The 27,837-nt window shown below is 36.7% G+C and overlaps 1 pseudogene; it reads right to left on the reverse strand.

Annotated features, from left to right (window-relative positions):
• Positions 1-23,895, reverse strand: part of LOC133086902 (BCL2/adenovirus E1B 19 kDa protein-interacting protein 3-like) — a 104,109-nt pseudogene extending 80,214 nt beyond the window's left edge.
• Positions 23,896-27,837: the final 3,942 nt, after the last annotated feature.

Consider the following 27,837-nt stretch of genomic DNA (forward strand, 5'->3'; position numbering starts at 1 on the left):
AGTTGCTCCATGGCATGTGGGATCTTCCTGGACCAGGGCTTGAACCCCGTGTCCCCTGCACTGGCAGGTGGATTCTTAACCACTGTGCCACCAGGAAAGCCCTGGGTTTGTCAATTTTGTTTATCTTTTCAAAAACCCAGCTCGTAGTTTTGTTGACCTTTTCTGTTTTTTTCTGCTCTCTATTTTATTTCTGCTCTGATCTTAATTATTTCTTTCCTTCTTCTAACTTTGAGCTTAGTTTATTCTTGTTTTTCTTGTTTCTCGAGGTGAAAGTTAGGTTGTTTATTTGATATATTTCATTTTTCTTAATGTAGCCATTTATCACTACAAACTCTCCTCTTTGCAGTGCTTTTGCTGAATCTCAAGTTTTGGTATGCTGTGTTTCCATTTTTGTTTGTTTCAATATATTTTTTAATTTCCCTTTTGATTTCATCTTTGACCCATTTGCTGTTCAAGAGTGTAGTGTTTAATCTTAACATACTTGTGAAATTTCCAGTTTTCCTCTTGTTATTTATTTCTAATTTCATTCTATTGTGGTTGGAAAAGATACTTGGTACAATTTCAGAACAGCACCATTAACACACCATCATTAACACACCACCGTATTACAGTATTAGAGTATTGTGATCTGACTATATACTTGACTTTACCAGTGTGCTGTTAATGTTCATATGTTTTCATGTTACTAGTTAGCATCCTTTTATTTCAGCTTGAAGAACCCTTTTTCAGCAATTCTTATAGAGATGGTCTGATGGTAATGGATTTCCTCAGCTTTTGTTTGTTTGGGAAAGTCTTTATCTTGCCTTCATTTTTAAACGACAACTTTGCTGGGTGAAATATTCTTGGTTGGCAGTTTCTTTCTTTCAGCACTCTGAGTATATCATCCCATTCTCTCCTGGCCTGCCAAGGTCTCTACTGAGAAATCCACTGATAGCTTTATGGGGGTTCCCTTGTATTAGAGACTTTTTTTTTCTTTTGCTGCATTAGAATTCTTTTGGTCTTTGATTTCAGACAGTTTTGTTATAATGTGTCTTGGAGAAAACAATTTTTGATTGTAATCTTTGGGTGATGTATTAACTTCATGAACTTGGATGTCCAAATCTTTCCCTAGGTTTTGGAAGTTCTCAGCCATTATTTCTTTAAATAAGCTTTTTACCTCTTTCTCTCTCAGATTCCAGTGACACATTTTTTTTTTCTTTTTAATGGTGTTGCATAAAACTTGTAGGCTTGCTTCATTACTTTTATTCTTTTTTATTTTTGTTCCTCTGACCTTTCAAATCATCCGTCTTCAAGTTCACTGATGCTTTCTTCAGCTTAGTCTAGTCTGATATTGAAGCTTTTTACTGAATTCTTCACTTCAGTCGTTGTATTTTTCAGCTGCAAAATTTCTGTTTGGTTCTTTCATGTTTTCTTATCTCTTTGTTGAACTTCTCATTTTGTTTTTGTACTGTTTCCTTGATATTGTTCAATTATTTATTGGTGTTCTTTTGTAGCTTTCTGAGCATCTTTAGAACAATTATTTGGAATTTTTTGTCAGGCAATTTTTGAATCTCCATTTCTTTGGAGCCAGTTACTGGAGGCTTACTGTATTTCCTTGGTTAGTCATGTTTCTCTGATTCTTCATGATCCCTCTAGCCTTGTGTAGGTGTCTGCACATTTGAAGAAGCAGTCACCTCCTCCAGACTCTATAGACTGATTTCCGTAAAGGAATACTTTCACCTGTGGGTGGGGGCATGCCGGTGCATAGTATGACCCCTGAGTCTAGTGGTGCAGGGCATCAAGTGTGGGAGCATGTGATAGCACCAGGTGTTGTGGCTCATTGGCTTAGGGCATTGGGGTCCACAGTATCGACTACTGCCTGGTCCTTGGTGAGTGCTGCAGGGGGTCTGAAGATACTATACAGGCTGTTAGAGTTCTAGGGCCCAGGGAAAGCCACGTTAGTGGCTGGAGCCAGTGGTGTGCATACACTCAGCTGCAGAAACCAGCTGCAAGTGCCTGTGTAGTGGTAGAGGCTGATTGCAAATACACATGTAGTGGTGGGGGCCAGAGCAAGCAGCAAAGGCTGGTGCCAGCTGTGGGTTCGCTCACAGCGGTAGGGGCCCTGGCTGTCAGCATAAACTACTGGCACTGCTGGGTCTTGCCACAAGTGCATGACAGTGGAGGCTGGTGATGGGCCTAAGTCCAGCAGTGTGCAAGTGCACAGCTGGAAGGGCTAGTTCTGCATGCCTGCATGGCAGTGGGGTGTCAACCGTGGGGATCTAGACTGGCATTCTGCACTCGTGCAGCTGCAGAGGCCTGAGACAGCTGCTAGTATAGTTCCTGGGCTCTGGCAGGGGCAGGAGGGCAAGGAAGCAGGGAGGGAATCAGGCAGCTGGCGTCAGGGAACACAAATAACCTGTGGGGCAAAAAGCTGGCAAAATCTGCAGGGTTCATGGCATTTGTTCTGGCCATCGGTTTCTTCTGTGGTAAAGGTGCTGAGATCATAAACAAGGTCACTGGGAACTGTGCTTGCTTACACTCCATTGCTGATATTGGTAGCCCCCGCTTTTCTTCTTTGTTCCCATCACTGTGTATCACAGCTTTGTTGATCCACTTGGTTGGGTGAAACTAAAGCAGGACCTTTCTGTGGTGCTCCAAAAGGCTGGGGCAGCTGGTCACTCACCCCATTCTTCCTTACTCTATGAGGAGAAATGTTTCTAGCTGCGTTGTTCCCTCTTGGCACTGAGCAATGCCAGCTTGGGGGATGGGATGATGCAGGCAAAATGAAGCTGTTTTTCCTTCTTATTTTGTGCAGTTATCCTCAAGTTTTTTGAACCACTGAAATGATGAAGTTTCTTACATGGACTCCAGAGCTCTCCCAGAGCTGTTTTTGTTTGTGCATAGCTGTCTAATTTCTAATTATTGATCTTTGTTGGGAGATGGAGGCTAGGGTCTCCTCCTCTGCCATCTTGGTGATGTCACTCTCCGTGTTTATTCTTACATGATAGTGAATACCTAGACATTTGTAGGTAATTATGTAATTAGATGTCTTTTTATTTTTTTTTAGTGTGTGTGGCCCTATGCAATCCAAACATGACTGAAAATTTGTTGGATACAATCTTTTGCTACATCTATGGAATTAAAATTATTGGATTACTCTGGTGTTTTGGGTTGACCTAAGAGGCAACTCAAGCTGTCATTCTGTCAACTGTGCCATTTAAAAGAGCTTACTAATCCTTAATGTGACCAAGAAAATAGTGATTTCACTCATTACACATAGAAAGAGACTACATCCTTTTCACTAACTTCTCAAGCTAGTTGGTTTTTTTGGTCTACTGCATGAACTATCTTTAACAGAAAATGAGTTGTTTTTCAGAGTACACTGCACTAACCTCTTCAGGCCACCTGGGCATTGTTTTATGTAATGAAGCAGTAATTTCCAAAATGGTGCAGCAAATCATTAATTCACTAAATGATATCCAATGACTCAAAAGAAAAAAACATAGCTTTCCAAAGATCCTAATTAATTCCCATGGTATAGTTTATATATTAGTAGATTAGCTTTTTATACACCTTTGGATAGGTCATCATTGCATGCCAAAATTTGTCTCCATAAAAATCCCTATAGTGAAAGGATATTGAAAAGAGAAGTTATTATATGTTCAAATTTGAAAACTGCTTTACTGTCATTTTCATTATGATTATGCAGGTTTGTATTAATCTCCTAATTTTACTGTTGAATAAGCTGAGACATAAAGAGGCAAGGTTACTTTTCCAAGTTTATATAGTGACTTGGTAGCAAAACTGGAATTATTTCTGTGGAGTCCCCAGTCCATTACTTTGCTCACTGAATCACTTTGCATTTCTGCTTTGTGTGAGGATTGTTTTACGTTAATTAAGGAGCCTGACAATAAACACTCATTTACTCATTTTTGCTTTTTATAATGAAAAAATGTTGTTGAATTGAATGCAAAAAAAAAAAAAAAAAAAAAGAAGAAGTCTTTACTTTGGCATTCACATTAGCCCAAAACAGCTGAACTGGATGTTTGTCAAACTTGGCAAGGACTAAAGTCTGACATAGTAAAATCATGCCAAGTTCCATTTGAAATTAAATGTACTGCCAAAGTTATAAGCTACTGAAAACTGGGACTTCACATTAATCTGCCATTCCAATATACTCTACCAGTGTCTCATAAAAATCCTTATTCTAATAAGTAATGTTGATGTTATTATAAAACTTATGTGGTATGGTAAGTGTTAGACTTCCCAGAGAAAAAGACTCTCCTAAGTTTAATCATTTGGAGACTCATTAGATTTCATTTATATTTTATGCTTTCTACTATTGCTTCCCTCCTATGCAGCTTTCTCTTCACATGTATGTTTTGACCCCATTTCCATATTTAAATCTAATTTTACTAGGACTCTTGCTTTCATTTCATTTTTGGGTGAAAAGCTTTAGAAATATATAGGCATTTCTCTCTTTTGAGTAGCTCCATATATGTGTAGGTTTATGGTGTATGCCTTGCTGTCTACAAAAGGCAAAATTTAACAAGGGTCTCCTTCACCTGAAAGCTTTCTTCTCTTTATTACAGGAAAGAACATATTTTCACTTGAAACTCTCCTTAGAAATGAAAAAGGGCCAATTGAATATAAGCAGTGTATCTGCCAAGAACTTTAAAACCAGAATACACTACTTGTAGACTTCTGGAAAAAATTAAAAGCCTAACATGTAAAGACATGTTAAAATAGTGTTGTTCTAATATCAGTTAAATGATTCACAATTAGGTTCTCTGGCTAATGTAGGCAATTACTTAATGACTTAAAGAAGCTTGATTTCCTGCCCCTTTTCCAGCCCCCGTACTCTAACCTGTTGTCCTAAAGCAGATATTGGGAGTCACTGTTGATTATTCATTTTCCTCAATCCTTACACTCCAAACCTTCCAATTCTACTCCTAAATGTATCTTAATTCCTTTCCTTCCTCTCTATTTCTACAGCAATTTCCATTTTCTTAATCAAAATCTCACCTTGATTACTGCAACAGATGTGATCTATTCCTTCTATACACATTTCCCTCCAGTATAATCTTTTCATGCTTCTAGAGTGGTCTTTTAAATAGGAAAAATCTGATTATATCTCTCCCTTGATTAAAATCCTCCCATAGTCCCTTACTGCTTTCATGATAAAATCAAAACACCTAACTCTGCTGTATGAGACCTTCCACACTCTGGCTGTGGCTTCCACTGTAGATTAGTATCCTGACACTCCTGTATTAAACTTTACACTGTAGCTCCCTGTGGCTCTTGTAGATCCTGTACTATGCTACAGTGAACCTCCAAGCTGTGGTTATGTTGTAAAAGTCCACTTTTAAATTATCCTCCTTTCTTTATCTGATTAATTTATGTACATCTTTCAAGACTGAACAAAAACATTTGTCCTCAAGGATGCCTCCTTCTCTGTTCATCCCCGGCCTTAGTAGGCACCTCTCTCCCTATGAGTATTTGCATCACTGCACTCAGCACACTAGAAATGTCTTGCGCCCTAGCTGCTTCCCTCATTAGATTGTGTGGTCTTTGAGGAAAGGGAATGTTTTATTCAGCTTTGTAAACTTAGTCTGTCCATAGTGCTTGGTACATGGTAGGTACTCAGTATCATTTTGCTGAATAAATGAATGAATGAACCCATCTTTTTCCTCTGTGTGCTCCCCTCCCTTAAGTTCAATGTTCCTTCAATATTCCTTACCAGACTCAAAACAGAACTTCATGTGCTTCTTTGTGACAATTTATGAAATAAAGTTATTAGGAAATAATGAGCTGTATCATAAGCAATAATTATTTTAGAGCAAATTATTTGGTGGGCCCTATTCCGAGCACTTTGCACACATTGTCTCACCTAATCATTACACAGACCCCTATAAAAGAGGTGCCATTAATAACACCAATTTATAAATGGAAACCAAACTAGAACTTGAGAAGGTTAAGTAGCTTTATCTGATCATCCTCTAGCTAGAAAGAAGCAGAATCCATATTTGATTTCAAGCTATCTAATTATAAAAGCTATTCTCCTAAGAGCTACACTATTCTTATTTTATCCTAAAATCTCCTAGTATCATCTTGCTATTATTAAAACTATTGGTGTCAATACAATTTAGTTAGTTGGAAAAATCACTAAAAAAACACTGACAATAAACCTTTGTGATAATACAAATAACTTTTGTTTTATATATTTTATGTTTTTTTTTATAGGGCATGGAGAGGGGACAGTGCTTAAAAGCAACTCATTTGTTTGACTGATGTTTGTTTGTTTCTTGCTTTTTATTCATCTGTTTTGTAGATTTAGACTTTATTTGTCTTAAGCCTTTGTCCACTCCTCTCCCCAATACTTCTTTAAATGTTAAGCTCAGAACTTGAAAGAGGAAAGAAGCTGTTGAAAGAATCAGAATGGGATCAGTTGCAGTTTTAACATTCTGTTTTTGTCTTTTTGGGGTTTCAACAGCCCTTCCTTCCTCTCACGATGGTTTGAAAGATTACTTTTTAAGCTAGTTATATCACCATGGTGTGTAATAAAAAAAAATGTTAGAAGCACTTTTATGACAACAGAATCTTTTTTGTTCCTTTTTGACATTAGCAGCTGTGATTGTTACCAAGAAGCATTGAGAGGAAAGAGGAGGACGACAGCAATGATAAATACTCTCTTGGGGAATGGGGGAGATACACAGCCAATTTAATTCATTTTTAGTGACTCAGGCAGGCCCCTCAGGCTAAAATGGCTGGACGATAACATGTTCCCTGGGATGGAGTGGAGATGGGGAGAAGGAGGCAGGAGACTTCCTCCTCGTCATGAAAACTTGCACATGATCTCCAAGAAGGTTTCTTTCTAGCCTTCTGACAGCTATTCTGATATTCCCACGTACGAATCATTCATACAATTCAGGTGAACATTTGTTATACTAATTTTCTACCTTATGCATAAGATAGAGTTGCCAGATAAATCAAATAAAAATACAGGGCACCCAGTTCAATTTGAATTTCCCATAACAGATATATATATGTATTTTTTTTTAGTATTAAATATGTCCCATACAGTACTTATACTAAAAAAAGTATTGTTTATCTGAAATTTAAATTGAACTGGTTGGTCCTGTATTTTGTCTGACAACCTTAGTCCAGGAGCTCTTTCAGTTTGTTTATATAGAATTATCATCCGTTTCTGTGAGGATACACAACATATAAGAAGGGGGAATATATACGAGGGATTTGGAATCTGTTTAAATTTTCACAGTTGAATTTTGGGACCTGAATGCAATTGTGAGAGATGGCATTTTACCACTTGGTTTTATTTATTCATAAATTGAAAGATATCAATAGACTTTGCATTTTCTAAGAAGGTTGGTCTTGATATGTTTAGTTCCTGACTGATAACATAAAGTAAATCACAAGTTCTATTACATATACAAAATTCAGTGCACCTAGAGAATGGAGCCTACTGAGACTTCATTTTACAAGGAGTGTTGCTAGCTGGGTATTCCCAGATTAACTACCAGGAAAGTGACTTCAAGAGTTAATTGGGGGCTTCCCTGGTGGCGCAGTGGTTGAGAATCTGCCTGCTAATGCAGGGGACACGGGTTCGAGCCCTGGTCTGGGAAAATCCCACATGCTGCGGAGCAACTGGGCCCGTGAGCCACAACTGCTGAGCCTGCGTGTCTGGAGCCTGTGCTCCGCAACAGGAGAGGCCGCGATAGTGAGAGGCCTGCACACCGCAATGAAGAGTGGCCCCCGCTTGCCACAACTAGAGAAAGCCCTCGCACAGAAACGAAGACCCAACACAGCCAAAAATAAAATAAATAAATAAATTAAAATAAAGAGAAATAATTAAAAAAAAAAAAAGAGTTAATTGGACTCAGTCTGTTAAAAATGTACTTTTTAGATCCTAAAAGGGTTTGTTTTATTTTGGGATTTTATGTAAACAACCCGGTTATTCTTTGACAACTCTATTCTTTGTAGAACTTAAGCCTGTTTAAACCTTTTGGAGATCTTAATAACTGATAATATTATGGTAAGTCTTTACTTACTGCCCATTCAGTAATACACAATTCAACATAAAACAAAACCAAACTATAAAATAACAATGACAGCATCCAAAATGTTTATTTTGTCACATTTTTAGAAATACCAAATTATTTCAGATTTGTTCAAAATAATTAATTTGATCACTCCACATTGCTGATGTCCTAAGCGTATACTTTGCTATCAGACAGTCCATCCCTGGTATTATTCACATTATGAAATAAACTACTTTTTAAGTAGTTTACAAATATAAACCAAAATGACTCGGAACAAATTATAAATTATACTTATTTATAACTAAAGTAACTGTTTACTGTTAATTATCTGTGGTAAATTTTTCCTGTGTCTACTTACCTAAACTGGAACTCTAGTTTCCAGAATTCTCTTCCCTGTGGGCATTGGCCGCAAGACATTTTATGCAAGATGTGGAGGGCAGATCTTAAGTTCCGAAGATTGATGTAGGTCCCCAGACACTGTGGAAGCTTGTTCACCTTGTTTCTGATCTTCTAGCTCACACTGATAGAGTGGGGCGACAGGGGACCCTCAGTTTCTTCGGCTCCCACTACATCTCCTGCTTCTCTACGTTATAGACCAAGTACAGTGCAGTGACATGTTAAAGGGTGCCTTGCTGTCCTGCAGCCATCATGCCATCAGGGTTGTAGGTGGTGGCAGACAGCCATAAATTCCACTTTGTCCTTGTGTGTTCCTCATGGATTCCGATTTGTCCCTGCAGGTCTCAGCTTTTCCACTTTATTTCCTAACTGCTGGTCTGGCTGAGCTAGAGCTGGCGCAACAGACAATAAGCTGCATAAATTGATCTACCAGCTCACAATGGCTTGAGGTCTAACTCCTATAATATATTAGTATTCAGATCACTTTTTCTGTGTTTGTTTTTCTGATGGAACTCTGATACCCAGTTCTTATCAGATTATTTGGGGAAATTTAGATGAGGTTTGTTGTTACAATGCCCATTCTAAGTCACCTTCTCCTACCTCTTCCTGGTTCTGCATTTTTTTTTTTCCTTCTAGATTCCTAAGCTTCCTGATGATCCATGTTTCATGTTACAACAGGACAGTCAGTAGCAAATTGTTACTTTTTTGGATCAGAACTGGATAAAAATAAATAGCAGTCTATTCTAATTTCTCTGTTTGTAGTTGGTATTAAAGAATTTGTTTAAATTCTGGTGTTAACTTTTGCCTCTGAGTGTCTTTTATGGTTCTAGAATTACTTTATCTTGGAATTTTGTTTAAAAACTCACAAAAGTATGATTTAAGAATAATATACATCCCCAATAGAATAAACTACATAATAATTACTCATCACACAATGTGTCTTCACCAAGCTGCTGTTAAAAACAAAACTACAGGCCCCAAATGGCATCACTCATGCTAAAGCCCATGTTACAAAACCTAGATTTAATACCTGATCTAACTGCAGTTTCTACCTTTCCCAGAAATGTAATTTTAATCAACCAAGCTGGAATTTTCCGGCCCTCACCAATGAGATAATCTGTCATGTGATCCCTCTCCGTCCCCACAGAGGAAGAAGAGGCAATCTTCATGATAAAATCCTTGTGGTTCCCTTGCCCCTACAAAAGAAGTTGCCCTGGCTCAAAATAACTCTTTTTCTTTTATTAATACCTTGTTTCCCCACCCTCCTTCTGCCTATAAACCCTTCCATTTTGTACAATGCCTCAAGAGCCCTTCTAGTTGTTAAATGGGATGCTGTCCAATTCCTGAGTCATTTAATAAAGCCAATTAGATCTTCAAATTTCCTCTGTTGAATTTTGGGTTTTAACACTACACTAATAGCTGAGCAATCCAGCAAGAAAATTATACATTTTCCAGTTAATGTTTTTTTCCAGGAAGAGCTTTTCTTAGTTTTTTTTTTTTGCTTTCCTGTTCTGGTTCCAGAACTAGAGAAGATCTGTCCCTCACCTTGTAACAGATGCTGCCTGGTCAGGGTATTGTGTGACCTGATTCTTGCCCTTGGTTAGCAGGCAGCAATGACATAGCGAGCCCTTCAAACTGCTGAGTTCTTCCCTGACTTGACTTTGATGTATCAATGTCTGATTTTAGTTCTTCTACCAGTGGGAGACTCTTCTCTGACTCTAAAATTCTCCTTCAGCTAATAAGAACAGGTTATTCATTGCTGTTTGAATATTCCTTGTTTTTTTAATATATGGGAGTTTAATATATTTGAACTATTAACTTTTTTTTCAGGGTTTTTTTCACACATGCACACTTCCATCCCAGCCAGGCTCCTGGTGGCCATTACTCTTAGAAAATTATGTCACAGCAACAGAAAGCAATGAAAAGTGAATTCTTTAGTTTTGAGAGTGTCAAAAGATGAGACAAGAAACTAGATATTTCAGTGGATGCCAGCAAGGACAAATGTACCAAGGAATCAGATGTTCCAATTTCCCCATTATGCCTTAGAAGTGCATAAATCTCTTGAATTTGGATTCAACTTGAGAGAGGAAATGAAACATGAGTATGGACTCTGTGGAACAACTTCTGGTTTGGGGGCTGGGAAACCCCATCCATGTTAGAGTAGCCACACTGCCAACAAGAAGCTATCATCAGGGAATTGATTACTGGCAGGAAAAAGTAGAGAGGGTGTAAAAGGAGTGAAGGAGTAGCACAAGGGGCTGAAAATTAACCTTAACTATTATGTAAATTTGCCTGTCATATATCAAGCTTGAATAGTATAAAATCCTATATTTGCAGGAAGTTAAAGAGTAAAAATAATAAGCAATAAAATTAATAACCATTTAATGAGTGTATACCATGTACCAGCTATCCGTTAGATGCTTTACATACATTGCCATTAGTGTTTTCACAGCACTACAGGATATACATCCCCATTTTATAAATGAGGTGCTGAGTTCACAGAGGTGTTATAACTTGCCTAAGATCACATAGATGACAACTGGCAAACCTAAGATTCTACCAAGGCTTGTCTGAATTCAAAACACATTCCCTGTCTAATGGGGTACTGTTCAAAAACCAATTCTCCTGAAGTGCACATTTTATTTATTCAAAAAGACCTATAATTATTATTCTTGAATTTGTTCAATAAGCATTTATTGAGCACCATCTTCATGTAAGACTTTGGACCGTATCTGAGTTTATAAAAATAGAAAAACCAATACAATAACAGTCCTTAAATTATACTTACAGTTACAGAAAAACATAATAACTGTCCTCAAATTACAATTACAGTGCAGTGATGCTTTTTCTTAAAAATATAATCTGTAAGTTCAACTGTGGCTGTACTTTATGGATTATATTCTCTTGTTCTCAAAAAGAAATTAAGTTGTTTACAGAAAAATAGTAAAAGTATATAATAATATCCTTTTGAAATTTAAAATCACAGAAGGAATAAGAGATTTAGGCACAAGACTAATCAAAATACTGGACTCAGGTAATTAAACTGGCTCTAGATATTTTTACTACCAGTAGATAAAGATAAGTAATAAAACTATCATAAGATGTATTTTGTGGAATCCCTTCATCATCATCATCTGAATTATTTCAGAAAAAAATAGATTTCTAGTGGGTTGTTTGGGTTCAGGTTGCTTTAAAATATAGATGTGGGTTCAAATTAACATTGAATTCTTTTTTTTTTTTGTAATAACAAGTCTAGACTGTAGAGGTCAGCTTGTACAGTTATCTTTTTAGATATTTTTGATACAATTATATTTCTGCAGCACTAAATTGACATATTTAACCCAATCTCTCTTAGAATCAACCATCTCTATCCCATTTTCTTAGTCAATTAAAAATAAATAATATTTAATTTTTTACTGGAATTTACTTAAATAAAAATGTTTACACTTTGTTTTTTCCTTTAAATGCTTATTGGTGAAATAAATATTAACTAGCAGTACTTTTTAAAAAAATTTTTACAGTTTTATTTTTTTTTAATACAGCACATCCTTATTAGTCATCAATTTTATACACATCAGTGTATACATGTCAATCCCAATTGCCCAATTCAGCACACCACCATCCCCACCCCCACCCCCGTGGTTTTCCCCCCTTGGTGGCCGTACGTTTGTTCTCTACATCTGTGTCTCAACTTCTGCCCTGCAAACAGGTTCATCTGTACCATTTTTCTAGGTTCCACATGCATGCGTTAAATATACGATATTTGTTTTTCTCTTTCTGACTTACTTCACTCTGTATGACAGTCTCTAGATCCATCCACATCTCAACAAATGACTCAGTTTCGTTCCTTTTTATGACTCAGTAATATTCCATTGTATATATGTACCACATCTTCTTTATCCATTCATCTGTCAATGGGCATTTAGGTTGCTTCCATGACCTGGCTATTGTAAATAGTGCTGCAATGAACATTGGGGTGCATGTGTCTTTTTGAATTACGGTTTTCTCTGGGTATATGCCCAGTAGTGGGATTGCTGGATCATATGGTAATTCTGTTTTTAGCTTTTTAAGGAACCTCCATACTGTTCTCCATAGTGGCTGTATCAATTTACATTCCCACCAACAGTGCAAGAGGGTTCCCTTTTCTCCACACCCTCTCCAGCATTTGTTGTTTGTAGATTTTCTGATGATGCCTATTCTAAGTGGTGTGAGGTGATACCTCATTGTAGTTTTCATTTGCATTTCTCTAATAATTAGTGATATTGAGCAGCTTTTCATGTGCTTCTTGGCCATTTGTCTGTCTTCTTTGGAAAAATGTCTATTTAGGTCTTCTGCCCATTTTTGGATTGGGTTGTTTGTTTCTTTAATATTGAGCTGCATGAGCTGTTTATATATTTTGGAGATTAATCCTTTGTCCGTTGATTCGTTTGCAAATATTTTCTCCCATTCTGAGGGTTGTCTTTTTGTCTTGTTTATGGTTTCCTTTGCTGTGCAAAAGCTTTGAAGTTTCATTAGGTCCCATTTGTTTATTTTTGTTTTTATTTCCATTACTCTAGGAGGTGGATCAAAAAAGACCTTGCTGTGATTTATGTCAAAGAGTGTTCTTCCTATGTTTTCCTCTTAAGAGTTTTATAGTGTCCGGTCTTACATTTAGGTCTTTAATCCATTTTGAGTTTATTTTTGTGTATGGTGTTAGGGAGTGTTCTAATTTCATTCTTTTACATGTAGCTGTCCAGTTTTCCCAGCACCACTTATTGAAGAGACTGTCTTTTCTCCATTGTATGTCCTTGCCTCCTTTGTCATAGATTAGTTGACTATAGGTGTGTGGGTTTATCTCTGGGCTTTCTATCTTGTTCCATTGATCTATATTTCTGTTTTTGTGCCAGTACCATATTGTCTTGATTACTGTAGCTTTGTAGTATAGTCGGAAGTCAGGGAGTCTGATTCCTCCAGCTCCGTTTTTTTCCCTTAAGACTGCTTTTGCTATTCGGGGTCTTTTGTGTCTCCATACAAATTTTAAGATTTTTTGTTCTAGGTCCGTAAAAAATGCCATTGGTAATTTGATAGGGATTGCATTGAATCTGTAGATTGCTTTGGGTAGTATAGTCATTTTCACAATGTTGATTCTTCCAATCCGAGAACATGGTATATCTCTCCATCTGTTGGTATCATCTTTAATTTCTTTCATCAGTGTCTTATAGTTTTCTGCATACAGGTCTTTTGTCTCCCTAGGTAGGTTTATTCCTAGGTATTTTATTCTTTTTGTTGCAATGGTAAATGGGAGTGTTTCCATAATTTCTCTTTCAGATTTTTCATTAGTGTATAGGAATGCAAGAGATTTCTGTGCATTAATTTTGTATCCTGCAACTTTACCAAATTCATTGATTAGCTCTAGTAGTTTTCTGGTGGCATTTTTAGGATTCTCTATGTATAGCATCATGTCATCTGCAAACAGTGACAGTTTTACTTCTTCTTTTCCAATTTGTATTCCTTTTATTTCTTTTTTCTTCTCTGATTGCCGTGGCTAGGACTTCCAAAACTATGTTGAATAATAGTGGTGAGAGTGGACATCCTTGTCTTGTTCCTGATCTTAGAGGAAATGCTTTCACTTTTTCACCATTGAGAATGATGTTTGCTGTGGGTTTGTCGTATATGGCCTTTATTATGTTGAGGTAGGTTCCCTCTATGCCCACTTTCTGGAGGGTTTTTATTATAAATGGGTGTTGAAATTTGTCAAAAGCTTTTTCTGTATCTATTGAGATGATCATATGGTTTTTGTTTTTCAATTTCTTTCCTTCTACTAACTTTGGGTTTTGTTTGTTCTTCTTTCTCTAGTTCCTTTGGTGTATGGTTAGATTGTTTATTTGAGACTTTTCTTGTTTCTTGAGGTAGGCTTGTATAGCTATAAACTTCCCTCTTAGAACTGCTTTTGCTGCATCCCATAGGTTTTGGATCGTCATGTTTTCATTGTCATTTGTCTCTAGGTATTTTTTGATTTCCTCTTTGATTTCTTCAGTGATCTCTTGGTTATTTAGTAACGTATTGTTTAGCCTCCATGTGTTTGTGGGTTTTTTTTATGTTTTTTTCCCTGTAATTCATTTCTAATCTCATAGCGTTGTTGTCAGAAAAGATGCTTGATATGATTTCAATTTTCTTAAATTTACTGAGGCTTGATTTGTGACCCAAGATGTGATCTATCCTGGAGAATGTTCCATGCGCACTTGAGAAGAAAGTGTAATCTGCTGTTCTTGGATGGAATGTCCTATAAATATCAATTAAATCTATCTGGTCTATTGTATCATTTAAAGCTTCTGTTTCCTTATTTATTTTTATTTTGGATGATCTGTCCACTGGTGTAAGTGAGGTGTTAAAGTCCCCCACTATTACTGTGTTACTGTCGATTTTCTCTTTTATAGTTGTTAGCAGTTGCCTTACGTATTGAGGTGCTCCTATGTTGGGTGCGTATATATTTATAATTGTTATATCTTCTTCTTGGATTGATCCCTTGATCATTATGTATTGTCCTTCCTTGTCTCTTGTAACATTCTTTATTTTAAAGTCTATTCTATCTGATATGAGTATAGCTACTCCAGCTTTCTTTTGATTTCCATTGGCATGGAATATCTTTTTCCATCCCCTCACTTTCAGTCTGTATGTGTCCCTAGGTCTGAAGTGCATCTCTTGTAGACAGCATATATATGGGTCTTGTTTTTGTATCCATTCAGCAAGCCTGTGTCTTTTGGTTGGAGCATTTAATCCATCCATATCTCCACTTCATTTAGTTGTTTTTCTGGGGTTTTATCTTGTTCCTTCATCTGGTACATAGCCCTCTGCCTTTTCATCTTGTCTATCTGTCTGTGAATGTGGTTTTTGTTCCACAGGCTGCAGGATTGTAGTTTTTCTTGCTTCTCTATATCCTGTTTCTTGAGGGCATCTTGCAGAAGCTGTGTGATTCAGGTCCAATTAATCTCTTTGAGACTTGTTGCCCTCCTGCTAGTGTTGGAGGGTCTCCTGCAGAGGCGGGGCATGGCTGTGCCTCACCATGAGGACAAGGAAACTGGCAGCAGAAGTTATGGGAAGTACTCCTTGGTGTGAGCCCTCCCAGAGTCTGCCATTAGCTCCACCAAAGACAACTAGCAGTACTTCTAGTAGAGATTTTATAATTTGGATTTAAACTGAGTACTTAGTTGAATCCATTTACACTAGCTAAGGATTGATCAGTGATGAAACCTGTCCCAAAGCTGATTACCTGAAGAAAAGCATGCATGGATTCTTATTACTGCATAGCAGCCCTGGGTGGGCTTTTTTCTTTTTTTTTTTTTAACACTGCTCCCTCCCAGTCTTTTGTAAGGCCATTTTCTAAACTTATTTCTGCGTGTAGTCTCAACTTAAATTTGTATAATACTAAAATCATGAGAACACCCTATTTAAACAGCAACAACAACAATCTCTTGTGGTATGCATTTGATGAAGTTGTAAAATGTTAAAGAAAAATATTTCACATGAGAAATTTTTATTAAGTTTTATAATGGTATAATTATTACTGAACCCAGGTTCAGCTGCTTGAGCTTAGAAGCCAATAATTCAAGAGGCAAGTGTCAGTAGAAAGGAAAGGTGCTTTAATCATAAAATCCGGCAATCTGGGGAGATGGTGGACTCGTGTCCAGAGACCAACTCTGATGATTCTGCTCAGCCATGACAGTTTTCAAAGGGAAAAATGGAGTTGGGGAAAGAATCCCAGTGAATCATCGAGGCAGGAGGTTGGGTTCTGCATCATTCTCCGTTGCGAGCAGACTGGCTGACTCTCTCTTCAGATGTTATCTTGCCTGAGTGATCTGCCTGCAGGATTGCTAAGGGGAGCTGTTGGGGGTAGAACTGGTCATTTTTTTTAACCACTTAATTCTTCATTCTTCTTTTTATCTAGGAAAAGAATCAACAGGTTAGGCAAGGCATGGTGTGCATTCAGGAGAGCATAAATCAGGAGTTAGGTTAAATTGCTCAGTGATCTCATTCCTATAATTAGGTTCTTTGAAGGTTAGAGGGAAACAGAAATGGGCAAACAGGAAAGGGGCAGAATAGCTGCTTTCAATTCCCCACTGTCAAACATCATTCCATTTCTATAGGGTTAGGGGTTAAGATCCATCTTCTGTAACTTCTTCAGGCTGAAATTCTCAGAGTGGACGATGTCAACATGGGTCTGTAGCATCTCTTTGCTGACAATTTCAGTTGCCCACTTACGTATCTGGGCAGAGCAAGCTACAATTATTTTGATACCCACAAAGATATAGATTATTATGAGCAATAATGTTAATCCCATTCTTTTGAGTCAGTTCTTGGAACTGTGCTAGCCATAGATTCAGTATTGCTCAAGTTGGAGCAGCTTGTGTCATGGCTGCAGTCTGGTCATCATACAGTTAGCTTTTTTTTTTTTCCTCCCCTCTGGTGGCAGTTATAGTATCTGTAAAACGACTCAGGAACGTGCATCAGACACTGAGTCTGCTGCTTGGTTTTGTACTTGGGGTGTGGGGTAGGGGGCTGCAGTGTTCTGCTCGGTTCCATAATTTTAAAAAATAAACATAATCACACAAGAAAAAAAATAACATAGCTAAGGCTAGAAAATGTCATAAAATGACAGCAATATCAAAATATTAGAGAGGAACTAAAAAGAGAAATAATGTAACCTCATGAGGGAATAATCTAAGGATAGAATTGTTTAACCTGCTTTTATGCAATATTAACAAAAATAAAAAAGATTATTAACATAATCTTTTGGAATTTTTAAAAAATGAACGCACTGAAAGTATTAAGAGAGTACAATGCTAACAGTATGTTAAGATTCCTCTACAATTAGCAGGATTCTTTGTCATTTCATCAGAGCTGAAATAATCCCTCACAGGACGGTTAAACTCATGTCAGCAGTGGTGCTGGGTGGGGGGCAGGGGGTGTGTGTTCCTGTAATCAGAATCCTATATAAATGTTAAACAGGGGCATTAAGCTCACAAGACCATGGCATCAGCTGATTCATCGGAGTGTTCATCCTATAGAAACACTGTGAATTATAAAAGTTATTTCAACACCTCTTTGATTTTAGCCCAAATTACTAATTGTGAGAGGCGACACATTGTCTGCTGCACAGCCATAAACACTGAGGTGAACCAGAGCAATAAAAAGAGACAGGGCAGTTCTGTTGTGAGAGTTCTTGCCTCGGAGTTGGAAATTACTCCGCAGATTTGCTGCGCCACTTTAAATCATCCACTTATCTCTCTTCATCTTGGCTTCTTAGTAGTTAAAATTATGAGAACATTGACTTTATCATACCTCTGTTGGAAAGAGTTGCTAATAAATTCACAGTAAAGTTCTCGAAAAACATTGAGTGCTTAAATCATACACAGAGATGATTTTTTAATCTCCTTACATAATAGTGTTTTTAGTCACAGTGTTTTGAAACCATAGTAAAAATAAGTGTTGGAAAAATGACTTCTATAGGATGTTTTCCTCTATTAGAAAATGAAAAGCCCAAGTGGCTTGAAGAATGAGCCTCTCTTATCTCACATAACTGGCTGTCTGAAGAAAAAGGGGCTGGAGGGTTGACTAATTCAGTGGCTCAATGATTCATCAAAGATATGGCCACATTTATCGTTTTTCTTTGTCAATTTCAGCGTATTTTTCTACTCACAAAACAGTGGCTATAGTTCTAGGTATCACCTGCAGATACAACTAAAGAGAGCAGAAAGAAAAGCATCATTTTTCTTTTGTTTATCTCTTCTTAAAAATTAAACATTCCCAGATGCCTGACACTCTGCATCCCCTCAGTCCCTTCACATCTCTCTGACCTCCTCTAAGACATTCTCATACAAAAAGAGTGGGCCAATATGATTGAAGTAGTCTACTTAGGGCTCACTTGGGTCAAGTAGAGGTGGGGTATCACAACACTGAGTTATGCCGATACTCCCTTTTCCTCTCCTGCACTACCATGCTGTGGACTACTGTTAGTGTCCCCGCAACTTCATGGTCTTGAATCGTAACTAGGCCTTAAGCGCTGCAGAAATTCTTCTAGTTCCCTATTTGAAATATTAGATTCTTTCAAAAATATTGATGTCCACACTCTATGGGCATCCTAGGGTTTTCTTACTCTGCCTTTTCTGTGATCCGGCGTAGTCTCCACTCTTAACGCTAGATCTCGTTTGCTTGAGTCTCCTCATGGGTAATGGTGTGTCTCACCATTGCCGTAGCTCATAGCCCAACTGATTTTGTATACTTTCACCTTCGTCAAGGGCAAAGTTTTTCCTTAATTGCGTTTTCCCACAATTTCCCCTGACCCTATTATTCAGGAGGTTCCAGGGGTCTAAGCCTGTTGGATGGTGGATGGTCCACAGATGGTAGATTAGCATGTTTCATATTTGATCTCAGCTCAGAATCACTGAGTTCTTCATACTCCTTTCCCAGGAATTTGAGAAGAAAAAAAAAAGATTTTTCTTTCAGTCACTTCAATGGTCTGAAGTCCCAATATAAAACATTCTCTCAAGTCCTGGTTACCTTTCCTTTCCTCCAGACTCAATCCTATCTTATAGCTGTGAAAAAAAAAGGCAAAACAAAAAAACTCACACTGTAAGCATGCATCCAAAGCCTTTTGGCCTGTGGCTTTTTAAAATTTCTGCTGCAGGCTGGAGGAGGTGAAAGTAGCCACTGGGACACTCATGAGACAGGGAGAGGGAATAACAAATTAGTAACTCATGTTATAATTCTGCCACATGGGTGAAATATAAAATTTCAAATTCTCTCAAGATTTTAGTTCCTCCTCAGAAACCCATCACCTTATTTATGCTTCCTCCTCTGAACATGTAATATTTTTATCATCACTGGCTCTTTTGCATCAGCATGTTATTCAAAGAACTCATGTTTTACTTTCTGTATCAGAAAACCACAATAATACTGCCGCAACAAACTGCCCATAGCCCATATGTTTAACTATTATGTGTCTTCCCAAGTTAAACGTGCAAATGTTTTTGCAGGGTTGTCCACACTAACTGCTTTTACATTTCTACTTTTAGTTCTTAAAATCAAAAACCTGAAGTCTGATTTATACCCTCACTATTTTCACTGAACATGCTCTAGTCAAGATAATAGATCACATTTAGTTGCTACATCCAATCATATATTGATGGTCAGCTCTTTTTAAAATTAGGCAAACCTTACTAAGACTCTTTCTTCTTTGCCTCTCACCGTATCCTGTTCTCCTTGTCTTCCTCCAGCATATCTGGATATCATGGGTACACTCCCCTGCCCATTCCTTAAGAGTATATCTTCTTTAGAGCTTCATTCTTTACCCTCTTTCTCTTGTACTTCTTCCTTTGGTGCCTGTCTTAGCTTGATCGAGCTGCTGTAGTAAAAATATAAACTGAGTGGCTTATAAACAACAGACATTTATTTCTCACAGTTCTGGAGGCTGGGAAGTCCAGGAACAAGGTGCCGACAGACCTAGCGTCTGGTGAGAACCCTCTTCCTAGATGGCTATCTTTTCTCTATGTCCTCACGTGGCAGAAAGGGCAAGGGATTTCTCTGGGTCTCTTCTATAAGGGCACTAATCCTGTTTATGAAGGCTCTACCCTCAGGACATAATCACCTCCCAAAGGCCCCAACTCCTCATATCGTTACTTTCAGGGTTAGGATTTCAAAATATGAATTTGGGAGGAACACAGACACTCAGTCTGCAGCAGTGCTCTCTTGCAGTTCCAGGATTTCATATTTCATGAAATCATATTTATAGCTACATATTAACCCATTCCTTTGAGCACTAGCTCCGCATATTCACCTGCCTATGGAACTTTCTTTGTGAAAGAACTAGGAATAATCGGGACATAGCGTAGCACAAGAAGTCCCTATATATTACCTTTTGCTGTTTTCCACTAGTTGTCAATCTAGTTTCCAAATAATCTGAAGTCTTAACAATAATAAAATTCACTGGTATCTCCACTCACCAGTAAGAGACAATGGCGCTTGACCCAGTCATTTACAAGAATCACAGTAGCAGCCATCCTAAACATTAGTGACAAGTTAAGGATACATACAGTTTACAACAAAATCATATTGAAGTATTAAATTTGAAGTAGTGGTGTGGATATGACGTAATAAATAGAATCTTGACAACTTTTTCTATGAAATACTTTCCAAAAAAGAGGCAAAACTTGGCCTAACTTGATTATGTTTTGAATTTCAACATGGACCATCCAAAGAGAGACAGAACTACACATTGAGCTGGGAAAAAACCCTGTCTTGATTTCCACCAGGTATTAAGAGGTCTTCTCAGCGATTTATCACGGGGAATTCCCATTTAGTAAACAAAGGCTGAGAAGGCAGGCTTCAGCTGCACCAGGAAGGGCACTCTTTAATTGGTTTGCATGATTATCTCAGTGCCATAGTTTCCAAACCAAGGTATGCTTAGAAAATAACTGGTAAGTTTTCTGGTTTCTATGGCAAATTTACTGAAAACAAAAACCTGTACTTAAAAAAAGACCCCTTTCAGATTTCCGATGATGCTTGTCCTTCAGCGTTTCTTTGGCAACCATTTTGTTCAACATATTTTTACAGTATTATGCCTGGGACATATATTTTCCCCTGAAATCTTGCAAATATCATGCAGCTGGATGACGGAGACCACTATAAATGCCACTTCACATAGCCCAGTGGTCTCTATCTTAGCATTTTCTCAGTCATTTTTCTGTGTTTTCTATATGAGTGAATAGTAGCTGGCATTATTTTTTCAGTTGCGTAAGACAGAAATTTGGAATTGCCTATGATACTTCGCTTAATTGATACATTAAATCAACTACCCAATCTTATTTAACTTTCACATCAGTAATGTGTATTTATTCCACTCTTTCTCCTCTTCCACTTCCCTTCACCATTATCTTTCCTTTTGGTTTACATAAATGTCTTATTAAATCATCCCTATTCTTGTGCATTTGAACACTCAGCTTCATTCTCCCCACTGTGGAATAATATTGTCAACCTCTTGATTAATGGGTCCATACAAACCCATTGTCTCAAGATATAATCCAAAAATTTTCAAATGATCTTTCCAATAAGACCCTTAATGGTTTAAAGATTTCAGTAGTAGAATGAAATTCTTTTGTGAGTCTTTTTTTTTTTTTATCTTATGGTTTTATTTTTTGTTAATATGATTATCACAGCAGACATAAGATAGAGATAGTGGATGTGATATATGTTCTGTTACACTTGTTTGAAAAGACCATCCTAATCCAGGTTGGTCATTTACTATTCATATAAAACAAATATCTACTGTGTCTATGCCGTATTACAGTTAATTTTTGAGGGGAAAGTAATTATGAAGAAAAACAGAAAATTAAACAACTATAAATGGGACCACTATAAATTGTAAATGTGTGATTAAGATGATTTTGAAATGTATTTAAAGTTGCAAGCATATTCATGTTACTGTGTCTGTTTTAGGAAGCAAGGTCCTTAACTGCCAGGAATAAGTCTTTAAAATTACCGTTTGAGTTTTCTCAGGTTCTCTCTTACCCTCTACTGCTGTCCTTAGTTATGTCATGCCTGTGCCATGGGGGCTGAGGGGTCTCAGTTAACATCATGGGCTTTTAATTAAATGGTGGAATTCACAGTAAGGACGATTTATCATGAACACTACCAGAAGTGGGTTCTGACTGTGGTGAAAAATATTGGGTTGGCCAAAATGTTCGTTCAGGTTTTTCTGTAAGATCTTATGGAAGAACCCGAACGAACTTTTTGGCCAGTCCAGTAAAAGGAGTGCCTCCTTAAGCGAACTTTCCTTGAAGTGGCCACAGCCCTAGGATATCATTATCCTGGTGTGTGTGTGTGTGTGTGTGTGGCCACTGCCAGCGTCAGTACTGATGATACTAAATATGAAGCTATAGAGACAGAGGTCACAGAGAGATAAGAATGTCTCTCTCTTGCTCTGTTTCTAGGTGCAGATGATAAAGAGAGAGATAATGAGGCATCTTGATCTCTTGGTTGACCACCTGCCTGTCCTTTTGTATCACATTCATCCATGTGTTCACAGTATAGTCTATAACGTGACAATGTGCCTATCTTCTTCCAGGGTAAGAAAAAGAAGAGGAAGAGAGAGAAACTACAGGAATCTACATCAGGTAGGCACCATGTGACTTTCCAACCGATTCTCATGTTTCTGACAAACACCTTTTAAAAGGTAGAAAGTGTGCATCTTTCTACACACTGCTTTATTCTTCAACTATAACGTGTGATTCTTGAACTCTGCTTTTCTTCCTGCAATTCTTTAAAAGATTTTCATGAGGTATGTGGTATTAATAGTTTTAAAGAAGTCAATTTCCTGACCCTCAAATTCCATATGTATTCTTTACTAACTTCATGTAAATTTTTCTTTTTCACCTTCCATGTCATAATTTCTCTTTCCCTACTTTATAGAAAAAGATGCATATAATTTACTCACCTAGAATTTTATCATGGTGCATTCCTTAGTTGTATAAGATGTTTTAGAGCACCTAAAAATGGAAGATTTTTTTCCCATCAGAGGCCTTACTGCCTCTTCTTATCTCAAACATATTGCTGTGACAGCAATTAAGCTTATTACTATGCATCATAAGCTTAGAAATGAGTTGTTTTGGCAATTGTTTGGATGCTCTGAAACCACATGTGCTCGTAGAGTGTGTGGGCAGGGAGAGTGATGGTAATATTCTTTTAAGGATCCTACGTCTTTCATCCACTGACTTGCAAAAAAGGCAGAGATCTTATGGGGAGAGTTTGATGAGGCAAATCAAGAGGAGTATTTGCTTCAAAAAATTAAATGAAAAAATGGCCTTTCTCTCACCTATCATATGTATGCAGTTTATCTTGAATATATTCATGCCCCTTAATTGGAAAGGAAAGTACCTTCAAGTAGACCAAGAAGTACATGCCGTTGACATTGATATATTTCAAAATAACTGGAATGTTTTCAGGGACTACTAGAATTTTCACGTTACACTGGAGAAGATCCACAGACTAAAATGTTAATATGGTTTCTTGTCAACTCAGTGTGCATTTTACAAGTAGTCAATGTCCTGAATTGTGGAACACCCACTTCGGTAAGGCTGGGAACTAGGTTTTCAGGAAATCCCTTCATGATATGTTTAAGTGTAAGAGTGGCCAAAAGAGGAACCTGTGCACAATTGTGAAGGCTGAAGTGAAGGAGACACTATTGCTCTTGGAAAGTTGTCAGCCTGACAAGGTGACAGAAAGACGGCCCACCTTGTCCTTGCTCTCCTCTGCTCTGCATCTCCCCCGCTGGCTCCGCTGACCACCAGCAGCCTAGCCCAACTCGAGGTGCCTGGACCCGGCAGCCCAGGGAGCTACTGCACAGAAGCAGCAGTTTTCCTGAGATGGCAGCTTCCATGGCTGTCTCCGTCAGTTGCCCCTTCCCAGTATCACTCAGGCAGTCAGACATCGCAGGTTCTTGGATTTTCCAGCAAGCTTGGAGCTGCCCACTTCAGTGCTTCAGGAGGACTGGTTAGTGACAGTTTCTCTCATCTTGATCTTCTGACTCTTCTCTTCCAGACCTTCATTTTCCATACTCCTCCCACATTCATGTAAGGTTTAATTCCTAATTTCCTTATTCTGATATTCCTTCTATAGCCTCTGTTTCCGTATTGAACCCTCACTGATACAGTCAGCTAAAAGCCTATTTTATCAAGCATATCATGAAATCTTGTTTTAGTATTAGTCAGTCATCATTTTATTAGCCTTAATAAGTGATTAATATTAGACTTAAATGATTAATATTTTCTTATACCTATTATCAAAAATAAAGTTATATATTAGATGTTGGATGGGTTACTTTTAAGAGTATATACATTTCTGCTTTATTAAGCATATGGGGAAAGTCTAGTCATGATAATAATAACATTAATGAAATTAATTATGAACATTATACACGGTTCCTATTTAATTTTTCTTTAAAATTGTATACAGACTTCAGTATACTCACACTTTTATTAAAAAAATACAATGCCTTTTTGTCAAACTTCTCACATTGTGAATAACATGATTTTAGCTATATATTACATTGCTTTGTTACAGATAAGCAATAAGAAATAACATATAGAATAAATATTATTATGGCTTCTTATAAAGGCAAGTGAATTAATAATAGTATCTTCATATTGTTTTAATCTTGATTTGATTGATTTTTGCAACAGATCCTTAAAAGAGTGTTTCATAATTTTTTTCTCACTGGCTTTTATAATATTCTGAAGAACTTGTAACGTATATTTGAATCAAAAATTGAGGTTAGGCTTTGTCTGACAGTAATCTGATTTGGCTAATTTATTTATAGGAGGACTGCTTTTGATAATTAATTCATATGTCAGACATTATATATATGTTGAAAGAACTGAATATGCAGCTCCAAAGTTGTTGACAAAATTATATTTAAAGCACCTAATAAGATTAAGGCATTTTGTCAACAATTATTGTGTTGGTAAAGTTGTATTAAAATTTAACAAAATATTAATTTTCTCATATTTTTTGAATAAATTGGAATATGCAAAATGCCCCTGTGTCCAATTTTATTAATTGGTTAATAGAATTGCTGTTGTTATATCTCATTCTAGCATTCAATAAAATTCATTTATAGAAAATGAATTAATTGGAAAAACTTTATCACATGAAAATAATTTTAGTAAAATTAGTTGTTTTAAAAAATCCAGTAAAATACTATATTCATAAATTGTGTGATAATTATAACATATATATCCAAAAACTGTATTTCATGTAGTAGCCTTATAATCACAGTAAGAAACAATTTAAAATAATTTTTAATTGATTTCATATTTATTTCGGAAAAATGTGGTAGATGATCAATAGAAGTCTTTGAAGCATAAAAATTATATTAAGTAGAAAATCTGTGAATAAAGTAAAATTGAAAACTAACTTTAAGGAGAAAAATAGAATGATGCCTAACTTCCTGTAAGAAGAGCTTGTTCATGTATTTTCTAAATAGATGATGATGGATGACTCACCCTGGTATTTAGATTCCATTAGGTACTACCGTGATGTAACTATTTTGTTTTAAAATATCATTTATTATGTACACTGGAAAATTTTTGCTTTGTATCTTTTTCAATTTGATTAAAAGCTTTAGATGGCCATCTAAAAATGTGCATAGCCTTTCAAAATTTTAGGATGTACCTAAACATAAAAGTTGAATAACAACTGATCTATCCTTTATTTACTTTTTTCAGACATATACCGCATTATTCCTCATTAAATATATCTCTACTCCATCCATACTGAGCTTCTTATGTTTCAGTATTGCCATGTATTTCTCTGCCTACAAGGTACTAAACATCCCAACTTCTCCCTGCCTCTCCCTATTCCCAAATTCAAGTTGCTCCTTTCCTATCACATGAAGTTTTCATCTTTCGTACCAGAGGGAAAATACCATCATCCTGGGTACTGTCCAAAGTAGGTCAAGTGTTCTCCTAACTGCTCCCAACAATCTCTGTGTTTGTTGAAGCAATTGTGCTTGCCTGTTTACTTATTTGGCATTTCTAATAGGTCATCAATTAAGTTCCCAACAGTTTTTGGAAAAAAATAGAAGGTACTCAATAAATGTTACTTGAGAAAACAATTGACTGACAAGGAATGAATCAGTGAATGAATAAGCAAATTGCACAGGAATATTTAATAGAGGAAATAATGGACTAGGAATTAAAAACCATAGAATCTAGCCCTAACTCTTATTTAAATCACTTGGTCTCTATATTTAAATTGTGTCTAAAATACTACTTGCATTCAAGTCTAGAAAAATGTTATTTTATTCTTAGAAATTTTACCGCCTAATTTTAATTATCTCCTCTTTTTTTGTGAAGTGAATAATATAAAGACTAGAAGGTAATGCCTAAATAAATAAAGACTATTGTTGGTTAAGGGTAAGGTGATTTTTAAATGACCTGCTATATTATGGACATATGGCTATATGTAATACTATGTATTATGAAATATATGGCTCAGTTTTATAAACTCAAGTAGCTCTGTAGTTCAGAAAATATTAGAATGGCTTCCTGTGGAAGCAGTATCATATATCCAATGGTATTTATGATTTGCAGTAATAAAGACTGATGATATTTAATAGGCTACTTTCATTGGTCCTGCTGTGATTACATGTATTACTAGAAATGAGTATCAATTTATATTTTATAACTAACAAAAGAGAAAAATAAGAGAGCAATAGAAGTGAGCAATATAGGGCAATTATATACAGATTTTAAATTCAATTAAAATTAACACACAACCAATGATATCTGAAAACTGTTTGCAAGGCAAACATAGATTAAGAATAAAATTTTTATGAGTGTGATGAAATAATCAAAATCTTTTCTCTAAGTAGAGATAACACTTAATTTTGTCCTAGCAAAATTATTTCTTAGGACTCCATGGCCATTAAATTATAAATACTTATGACTCAGTGCTCATAAGATTACAAATTTGTGATATTATCTTAAATCAAGTTATAGAGTCATATTGTTATCACCAGTCCCCTACAGTTACTTAAAATGAATCTGTGAGATTCTGTTTGGTCTGTTAGGTTTGAAAGGGATTTGGCCTCCATTAGTCCCTAAGTAAAGTGGCTTGTGTTGGAAGGCATATGCTTCCCAAAGGGTCAGACCCTCCACAGGGATTCCTTCCCCTACTTCTTTCCTTACCTCTACTGGAGATAACTTGTTTCTTGATTGCCCCACAAAGTTTCCAGGGAAAAAGCAGCATGTACCCCACATTCGGCCAGTTAAAGCAAGAGTCATAAGCTTCCACAAGCACCTAGATTACTTGGAGACTGAGTTCTTACTGATCAGGGACTACCTCTTCAAAGTCAACATTACCTAATATCTTTTTACTAATCATCTTTCAGTGTTTCTATAGAATGTGGATTGAGGAATGTGTATTCTACTTTGTCTCCGAGTATATGCTTGCAGTTAGTACATTGCTCTTTGGTATAAAGATAATGAGGAACACCTTAGAAAGAGCCTCCTAATAGGCAATAAGAGGCCTAGTGTAAGGATGCTATTACACTCACTTCAGTGTTCTTTGTTAGAGTATCCTTCTAATAAGGTGCTTTTTAGTTCTGGAATTTGGAAATAATTGTCTTCCTTTGAAGATGTGATTTGAGATTTATTTCACAGCCACTGTGAATCATGCATCTGATCAAGATCTCTTTTTTATCTGACAGCTGGAAATCAGAATCCAGTTTGTAGATTCCCCCAATAGTGAGAGTAAAGGATTTTATGATATGCATATTTATATCTGTCCCTTATTTGGCTATGCTTTATATTCCTACATTTTTTTTTCATTTCTCACCTACTAATAATTTATTCTACTTTGTTACACATTA

The sequence above is a fragment of the Eubalaena glacialis genome, chromosome 3, assembly GCF_028564815.1.
Source record: "Eubalaena glacialis isolate mEubGla1 chromosome 3, mEubGla1.1.hap2.+ XY, whole genome shotgun sequence".
Taxonomy (NCBI): Eukaryota; Metazoa; Chordata; class Mammalia; order Artiodactyla; family Balaenidae; genus Eubalaena; species Eubalaena glacialis.